The following is a 10,561-nucleotide window of genomic DNA, read 5'->3' as shown; positions in this document are numbered from 1 at the left end:
GTCGAATGCCTGTTGAATGTTTAGGAATATCGCTGAGCAATATTTTTTCTTTTCAAGGGTTTGGTTGATAATGTGTGTTATGCGATGGATTTGCTCTACTTGTTGTTTCCGAAAACCGAATTGATGATCTGGGAGTATTTTCAAATCCCCTAAGAGTGGAAGGAGTCTATTCGTTAGCATTTTCTCGAATAGTTTTAACAGGATAGGTAAAAGACTGGGCGATAGGAGCTAGTTTCATATATTGGTTTTCCGAGTTTAGGGATGAGAGTAATCAGTGAAATTTTCCAGGCCTTAGGAAAGTATTCAAGGCGAAGAATTGCGTTAAAAATCGATGTGACGAGTGCAATCCCTTTTATGAGAAGTTCATTGATTGCTCTATTGCCTATTAGGTCATGCCCCGCTGCTTTCTTGGGGTTTGGGCGACTGATTGATTCTATAATCTCTGCAGAAGTGATGGGTTCAATAGGAGGAGACATTTAGAAGGGAGAGTGCAGGTGTTCAGTAATGTCTGCGGCAGCTTTGGAGGAATGGGGTTTAAATACTTTAGACAAGTATTTAGCAAACAGATTGGCTTTACCTATAGGGCTACACGCCCATCCACCTTGCGGACGGCGGATTGATGGGATTATTTGCGGGGAGCGCGTGAGTTTCCTGGAAGCCCTCCATAGTGAGTAGTTGGAGTCAGCTGTGGGGGACAAACTGGCAAGATATTTATGAAAACAGTCGTTTTTGTAATTTTTGATGATTGTGATTGGCTTTCTAGTTGCGTTGTTTAGTTTGCGTTTGTCATCCGGTGTTCTATGGGTCTACCATACTCTTCTTAGTCTACGTTTTTCTGCTATTTTTTAAAATATGTAATGGGGATATTCACGTTTGCTGATGGAAGTCTTAGTAAGTGTGGAGGAGCGGATAGCGTTTATTATGCTCGTGTTTAAGTATTTCGTGACTGCTTCGATATCTTCATTAGTTTCTAGTGAAATTAAGGCTGAAGTTGAGTCATTGAAGACTTCTCTAAAGAGCTTCCAGTTGGTGAATTGGTTATGAATAAAGCCATTAGGTGTATTCTCGATACTTGTTGAACTGTCTGTTGCTATCACGGGCGAATGGTCAGAAGAGAGATCAGCCGAGGAGTTGATTTGGACGTATTTTGGCGAGATATTTTTAGTTATGAAGAAGTCAAGTAAGTCAGGTATTTTGTTAGTGTCAGTGGGCCAGTGTGTGGGTTCATATGTGGTGAAGCAGTTGAGATTGTTGGTGATTATGCTGTTTAAGAGATTTTTGCCTCTTACTGTGACCTCTGCCCCATTGGGTAAGTTTGACGTTATAGTCTCCTCCAGTTATGAATCTATTGCCCAGAGTGTCAAGAAAGTTATCAAAATCTTCTTTGGCGATGGAGTGTCTGGGAGGGCAGTATACTGCTGAAGTGGTGATTGTACCATGGTAGTCTTCTATTGCTACGTTTGTTGCTTGGAGGTAGTCTTTCTGGGATGATGGAAGTTCGTAGTGCTTAATACTTGTTTTGATTATGATTCCGGTGCCACCGTGGGGGTATGGTAGAATTTGTAACCATTTATTTTCAGATAGTTTTTGTCGGTGAAGTGGGTTTCCGATACGAGCATTACATCGATTTGCTGGTGTTTTAGGAAGAGTTCTAGTTCAAATTTGTGTTGCGCTAGACCGTTGGCGTTCCAAAGAGCTATGCGTCTTGGTTTTATTTTTCGTCGGGGCGTATTAATTTATCAATGATGAGTGTTAGTAGCGATAGCAAATTATTTATTTGCTCTGATTTTTTTTCTATTAACTTTTCAAGTCTAGTGTCACGTCGATTCGGGATTATTTCACATTCCGCACGTAAGGTGAGAGATTCTGTTAGGGAAGTGATACATTTACACTGTAAATGAGAGTGTGTGTGTAAGGGTCAGAGGGCGTCCAGGTCTTAGTTGAGACAAAAGACTGCCGTTAGAAGATTCTGGATAGTCGGTTGGCGACAAGCGTACGTGCAAGACGTTCTTCAGAGTGTAATATAGATGTATAGTTGTTGTGTGTCAAATATAGTCAATTATTTGTATTTCCAAATCCTCGAATTTCCTTAACATGGTAGCAGAGCGTGGTTACTAGTTTTGCAAGATATTTAGTGCGTGGTTACTATCTTGCGAGTGAGTTTTCAGTAAAGAAAAAAAAAAACTTTCAGAGGAAAAAATATACTTCGAGCACGTAGGAACGCTTGAGTAAGAAAAGAAAAAAAAAGAAGAATCAATTAAAATGGAGAGATCGGAAATCATGATACCTATATTCGATGGTGAGGATTATGGAATGTGGAAGCAAAGAATCACGATGTTTCTCAAGTATAAGGAATGCGAGGTTGTTACAACTAGAATGAAGAACGAAAGAGACGATGAAGACTGGGACAAAAAGGATTTGAAGGCGATTAATATAATTTATAGTGCAATATCGAACAGACAATTGGAGTATGTTAGGGAAGGAAAAACGGCGTATGATATAATAAAAAGGTTCGATGAAATGTACTTGAAAGAGTCGACGCCACTGCAGATCGTATGCAGAAGGAGATTGGAAAACATAAGACTGGAGAACTACAGTGATTCAGCATCTTTCTTTAACGATTTTGAGAAATTAATCAATGAATTAAAAGGTGCGGGCGCACAAGTAAGTGAGAGGGAAAAGCTGAATTACATGCTGAATACGTTACCCGAAGAATACAGCTACATAGCGGACATAATAGACGCATTGAAAGAAGAGAATCAAACGGTAGCGTATGTGAAAAATAAAATAGAAATAGCAGAGAAGAAAAATAAATCCAATCGAGGAGAAAGGCAAACCAATGCCTTTTCTGCAAAAAAGGAAGGATGCTTCAGATGTGGAAGATTAGGACACTTTGCGAGAGAGTGTCAAAATGGCGTCCAAGCGGGAAGCAGTAACGGCTATTGGCATGGGCCAACACGTGGTCGAAACAGAGGAAGAGGGAACAAAGGCAATACGAGCAGAGGACGTGGAAACTTTCATCGTCAATCAACAACCGGCACGGGCGAGCATGGAAACTCAAGAGCAGACATATGGACAGCAACGGCGCACGCAGCAAACAGCAGTGAGACGAATGAAATAAGTAAGAACGAAATAGTGTGGCTATTAGATAGCGGTTGTACCGATCACATAATTAATAATATAAATTATTTCGATAAATCTATCGACCTGAAAGAACCGGTAAATATATATTTAGGCGATAATAGACCGATAAAAGCGACAAAAGTTGGGAATGTTATAAGTTATTTTGAAGCATTCGGAAAACAAAATAAAATAAATATGAGGAAAGTATTTTACGCGAAAGAAATGTCCGCAAATTTGATTAGTTTAGGTAAACTAACAGACAATAAGAATACGGTTATTTCCAAAGGAAATATTGCGAAAGTAATAGATGAGGATAATAAACTTACAGCTGTAGCGTTCAAAGAGAATGGAACATATAGAATAAAAAGTATATTGAAAGGGAAGAAGCACTTAGTAAACAGCGCCGAACGTAGTGGTATGAGTAAAACGGAAAAATGGCATAGGATGCTAGGACACGCAAATTTTAAATACTTAAATACTTTGGGTAAAGAGCAGCTAGTGACTGACATACCGAATGAATTTGAAAAGGAACCTTTGAAATGTAGGGTGTGTATAGAAAGCAAAATGCATAACTTACCTTTCAAAAATAATCGAACTAAGGCTAGGGAAATAATGGAAATTATTCATACGGACGTATGTGGTCCCTTTAAGACTGCCGGATTCAATGGAGAAAAATATTTTATTTCATTTATCGATGATTATAGTAAAATAGCTAGGATCTAATGTATAAAATCAAAAGAGGTCTTTGATTCTTTCGTACAGTTCGTAAATGAAGCCGAAAATTTAACGGGCAAGAGGTTAAAAATATTAAGATGCGATAATGGCAAAGAATATTTAAATAATCGAATTTATAAATTTGCTAGGGTAAAGGTATAGGAATAAATAATTGCCCAACATACGTACATGAATTAAACGGGACAGCGGAAAGGTATAATAGAACAGTGATGGACATGGCGCGTTGCTTCTTAGCGGAAGCGAAAGTACATAAAAGGTACTGGCCGGAAATAGTTTGTACAGCGGTATACTTGAAAAATCGAACATTAGCGAATACTATAGAGAGAAAGACACCTTTTGAAATATTCTTCGGGAGAAAACCAAGTGTTAAAAATCTACATCTATATGGAAGTAAAGTTTTTGTAAGAAGGCCAGAACAAAAAGTTTCCAAATGGGACGAGAAGGCAGATATGGGAATTCTATTAGGATATAGTGAAGTAGGATACAGAGTCTTATTAGGTGGGAAAATAACAATAGCTAGACATGTGGAGGTCATAGAGACAGACACTAAATGTATCGGTTTTGAGGAAAATTCATCAGAGGCAGATAGAAATGATAGCGAAGATAACTATTCATTGGTTGGTATGGATAAGGAAGAGTTAGAAGGTAGGAAAGATGAAAATAATAGTAGTATTGAAAGCTCAAACGCTACTAGGAGATCTACACGTATTAAGAAAACTCCAGTAAGGTATCCAGAAAAGGAAAATATTTGCGAGATTCATGCAAATTATTGTAAAGTAGATATCCCTCGTACATTTGAGGAGGCGATTTGTTGCGAAAATAATGAAGTTTGGAAACAGGCTATGGATAAGGAAATAGAATGTCTCTATAAGAATAAAACTTGGAAATTGGTAGAAAGGGTAAAAGGCAAAGAAGTATTAGATGTAAAATGGGTTTACACGAAAAAATCAGAGGACAGGTATAAGGCTAGATTAGTGGTAAGGGGATTTCAACAAAGAAACGTAGCCGATGACATATATTCTCCAGTGGCGAGTAATCAGACCTTTAAGATATTGCTATTATATTGTTGTCAAAATGGATTAATAATTGAGCAAATGGATGTAGAAACTGCCTTTTTAAATGGTGAAGTAACCTCGGAGATATATGTAAATCAACCAAAGGGATATGCGGACGGAACGAATAGAGTTTGTAAATTATCGAAAGCGCTTTATGGGTTAAAAGAAAGTCCGAGGGACTGGTATGAGTGTTTTGATAAGTATGTGACGAGATTAGGTTTTAAGAAGAACAATATAGAGCTGTGCCTATATACTTATGGAGAGGGAGAAAATGTTGTTTATTTGTTAATATACGTAGACAATTTGTTGATTTGTAGTAAAAACAAAGGGAAGATACAAAGTGTAAAAAAATTATTAACTGATAAATTTGAAATGAAAGATTTAGGTGAAGTAAAAGAATATCTTGGAATAAATATAGAGTATGATTATTTAAAAAATGAAATGAGATTAAGCCAAAAGAAATACATAGAATCATTAGCAAACAAATATAAATTACATAATAGCAAATTGTACTGTACACCTATGGAGACCAACTTAAAAATTGAAAAAGCTGAGATAAATAGAGAGGACATTGGATACAAGAATTTAATTGGCGCATTGCTGTATATTAGTGTAAATACCAGACCCGATATAAGTTATAGTGTGAATTATCTGTGTAGATTTCAAGATTGTTGTAACGAGACACATTTTAAATATGCCTTGCGAATATTGAAATATTTGTACCGGACTAGAGATTTGGGGCTACATTATAAAAGAAATGAAAAGTGCGAAACGATAGATTGTTATGTGGACGCTGATTGGGCAGGAGATCATATAGATAGGAAATCGACTTCTGGGTATGTAATTAGATTGTATGGAAATGTAATTGGATGGAAGTCTAAAAAACAAAGGTGTGTGACAAAAGCCTCGACGTATGCAGAGTATGTAGCTCTATCGGAAGCGGTGAGCGAAGTAATGACTATCAGAGAACTAATGAAAATCTTCGATGTAAATGTAGACGATAACCCTGTAAGAATCTATGAGGAAAACTCTAAAGTAATGACTATAGCAAAATACGGAACTTTTACAGAAAATTCTAAACACATTGAAGTTCATTACCACTACGTTCAAGAGTACGTAAAGGAAAATAAGATAAACATAATAAAAGTAAGTACAGAAGAAAACACTGCGGATATTTTTACGAAGACACTGTGAGAGAAGAGAATTTGAAAGGTTTAGGTCATGGATGAATGTAAAACAAGAGAAATGTAAATAAAGCGATAAATGGTAAATATTTTGTTAATTCGACAAGTATGTAAATAAAATTAAGCGTACAGTATAAATGTAAGGAGGCGTGTTAGGGAAGTGATACATTTACACTGTACATGAGAGTGTGTGTGTGTAAGGGTCAGAGGGCGTCAAGGTCTTAGTTGAGACAAAAGACTGCCGTTAAAAGATTCTGGATAGTCGGTTGGCGACAAGCGTGCGTGCAGGACGTTCTTCAGAGTGTAATATAGATGTATAGCTGTTGTGTGTGAAATATAGTCAATTATTTGTATTACCAAATCCTCGAATTTCCTTACCAAAAATTAAATTTACTTTTATAGAATTCAAATTTTAAATTATTCATTCATAAATATATAATTTATTAACAAATAAAATATAAAATCTAAAAAATATAAAAATAAAACTTATAATTATCAAGATAACTCCAGAAACTATTATTTTCATAATAATTTAAAATATTTTAATATATCACTGAAATCACAATTCAATATTTTTTACTTAATCTGTTTAAATAAAAAAATAGTTTAAAAATAAAAATATTTAGAGGTAATAAATGTAAAATTAAAGTTAAATAATTTATTAGCCTCCTATTTATTAAATTTATTTTAAAAGAAAAAATCTTTCCATATTGAATAAATCTAAATGAATAAATAAATCGAATTAAACCATAAATTAATAAAAATATAAATAAATATTTACATCAACTAATTAATTTTATTAATAAAAAAATTTCACTTACTATATTTAAAGATAAAGGAGCACCGGAATTATAAATGCATATTAAAAATCATATTATTGTTATTGAAGGTATTAAATTTATTATACCTTTATTGATAAAGATAATTCGACTTCTAGTTTGTACATAAATTATATTAACTAAATAAAATAAACCAGGTGATACTAATCCATGAGAAATTATTATTAATAATCTTCCTAAAATTCCTACTTTTTACCAATCAATAAACCTAAAGATATAAGTCTTATATGAACAACTGAAGATAAAGCAATAATTAATTTTATATCCACTTGAAATAAACAAATTAATCTTAAAATTAATATACCTAATAAATTAATTATTAATAAATATGATTTTATTAACTTAAACATTATTTTAAATACTATTATAAAACGTAATATACCATATCTTCCTAGTTTTAATATAACTGAAGCTAAAATTATTGATCTAAAAAATGGAGCTTCAACATGAGCTTTAATTAATCATCCATGAAATATATATATTGGAACTTTAACTAAAAATGATATTAATAAATAAATAAAACCAAATTTATCAAATCTAATTATTAATACTTCTAATATAAAAAAACTATTTCTACCTCTATAATTTATTAATTTAAAAATTAAATATAATATAGGTATAGAAAAAACTAAGGTATAAAATATTAAATGAAGAGCAGATAAAACTCGATCTTCTGAATAACCTCATTCTATAATTATATAAAAAATTAATAATAATCTAGACTCATATATAAAATAAAATGTTAATAAATCCGTACATATAAAATTAATTAATATAAAAATATTAAAATTAAATTCAAAAATAAACAATTTTTTTTATATTCCTTTAAATTTAAAAAAATTATACCAAATACTCAAGATATTATTAAAATTAAATAATTTGAATAATAATTATTTCCTAAACCTCCAATTAAATTTATTCATTTTATTCAACTTATATTTATTAAAAAATTTAATCTCATTAAAAATATTAAATTTCCTAAAATATAGAAATCTATAAATTTTATTAAAAAAATTAAAATTATTACAATTAAAATTTCATTCATTGCTAAATTAAATTTAAAATATTAATTTTTTGATGATCATATTCATAATTTATTCCACCCAACAAAGATAAACCTATAACTCCTTCACATACAGAATAAATTAAATAAATTAAATAAATTCATCTATTTGAATCAATTGAAATTAAATAAAATAAAATAATTGAAATTCAATATTCTAATCCAATTAGAAAAGTTAAAAAATAAATATTATTATTTAATAAAATAACATATCAATAAAATTAAATTTATAATAATAAGTTCTAAAATAAATTTAATATTATTTAATTTAAAAAACCATAATTTTTTTTTAAGTTATTTAATATAATATTAAATTTCAAAAAAATTTTATAAAAAACATCTATAATTCGACAAAATTATTATTTTAATTTAAACTATTTTTTGTTAAATTAAAACTTCTACATGTTATATAGTTTAAGAAAAACATTAATTTTGTAAATTAAAAATTTATAAATATTAATATAACAATAATAAATTTACGTTTTTCAACATTTCAAAAACATTTTTGTTCGTTTTTCAATTATTATTCAACCAGCTGAAAACTAGCTTGCACGCGCATTCAATCATCAAACATCCTAATTAAAAAAATTTTTATCATAAATAATAAATAATTTTGCCAGTGTATTCTACGCATGAAAATGAGAAAAAGGTATCATATAAACGTAGGCTCAAAAATGCTTTGTTAAAAAATAATAACAAAAGTTCAAAATAACGTTATCCGGCGTGTGTGAGACTCGACAAGACTAGAAAACTTAAGCTTTTTTCACAAATTAAAAGGATTAGTTTACTAGATGAAAAAGTACTAGAGTTTGTACAACTTTTTTATCAGAGCCTGTAATGAAAATTTAAACTATACGTACTGTAGAGATTTATGTGAGTTATATAGATACTGAAAATTTTATCGAAATCGGTTGATGCAGAAACAAGTGGCATGCGTCGAAAGGCGTAAAAATCTTTAGATTTATTACAGTTATAGGCGAAAAATCGTGGCAAACTGCGATTTTCATCATTTTTAACCGTTTGTAGCTCGCGTAGCAACGTTAACCGATTTTGATGAATTTTTCAGCGCCATTTACCAAACATATTTTTTACGTATATAACTCTACCTCTGTACAAACGTGTTTGTCAACGCTTACATTAGTACGCTTACATTAAAGATAAAATGAACTTGTCGAATAGTTCTATTCCGAACAACTTCTTCCTACATGTATAACGGGTGTCCGGTCTTGGTTTTTGCTTTATACATAAAACTACATTGGTACGATATATGTACTTTCTTTGTATATTTTATACATGCAATCTTTGTTTTAGATCGTCCGTTTATACCGCCACCTTTGAAGCATCCTAATCCTGCCTACCTCTTTCCATTTGGAATTCAGTGGCAGAAATTTGTATTATTTTTTCCATTGTTTATACATCACTATGAAGATATTGAAGAAAGTTGCGTTAAAATTCATGAGGAGGTAACACATCGACAGATTCACGCGACATACAGTCGGAGACAAAAGTAAGTGGAAGTCGATATGAATAAAGTTTAATCGAATTGGTACTGGTGTTATATTCTTTAGTTTTATTTATTGTGTGCTCTTATACTACATATAGATTATTTGGTAAACTATTGAAATTAATATTCACAATTTTTTGTAAACTAGCTATATTTAACGAAACTTCATTGATATATATTTTCATTATCCACCATTTGTCTTTGACCACCGGCTGTATATGATACCAAACGTACTTCTACGCATAATTCGAAATCTAAGGCAGAGCATTTTATTTTGTTAATGATAAAATCATCGGTATTGCGGGTATTTGGTACCGGTTGTGCGACACATAGCACAGACGAGCTATACGTATAGACAAATTACCTTATGGTCCTCTGTCGCTCAACGTGACTACCATACCGACGTAGAAATTCGATATTGATTTTGGCGTCCTCTACTCGTAAACGACAGTCACTCGATAAAGTACTCGTTAAAGAAGTATTAGCAAGAGCCAAACAGCATTCATGTGTAAATGCACGTGTACCTATAGAGAGTAGAGACGTTTAATTCGTACGATTCAGGCAATTGCAGACTCAATGCAGTGACGATTTGTGTCGCGCGAATATTTCTTCGGTACTTTAGTAATATATATGTATGTGTATATTGAATTACAGGCACATATATACAAGGTGGTTGGTAACTGGTGGTACAAGCGGAAAGGGGGCGATTCTACGCGAAAAAAGAAGTCGTATGATTTCAAATAAACATCAGATTTTGCATTATACCCCCAATAATTAACGTATAAATATGATTAAAAAATAAGTTTTATTGATTATTCCGCATCGACGAAACTACAAATATACGTCCAAACCGAATAAAATGAAAAAATAATTTTTATTCGGAAAATGTTTTTTACCGTGTTTGAGATAATACTCCACTGCTCGTCGGTGGCCAACGATACATTTTAACCATTTTTCTTGTATTCTCCTTTCCTACATAGAGCTGCAAAAAAAAACACACACACACAAAATACTTACAAATTGTAAACGCATACACGCAGTTGAAAAAGTATCCGTGT

The sequence above is a fragment of the Bombus bifarius genome, unplaced genomic scaffold (assembly GCF_011952205.1).
Source record: "Bombus bifarius isolate JDL3187 unplaced genomic scaffold, Bbif_JDL3187 scf7180000008637_frag, whole genome shotgun sequence".
Classification (NCBI taxonomy): Eukaryota; Metazoa; Arthropoda; class Insecta; order Hymenoptera; family Apidae; genus Bombus; species Bombus bifarius.
The sequence above is the reverse complement of the archived record's forward strand: the minus strand, read 5'-3'. Positions refer to the sequence as shown.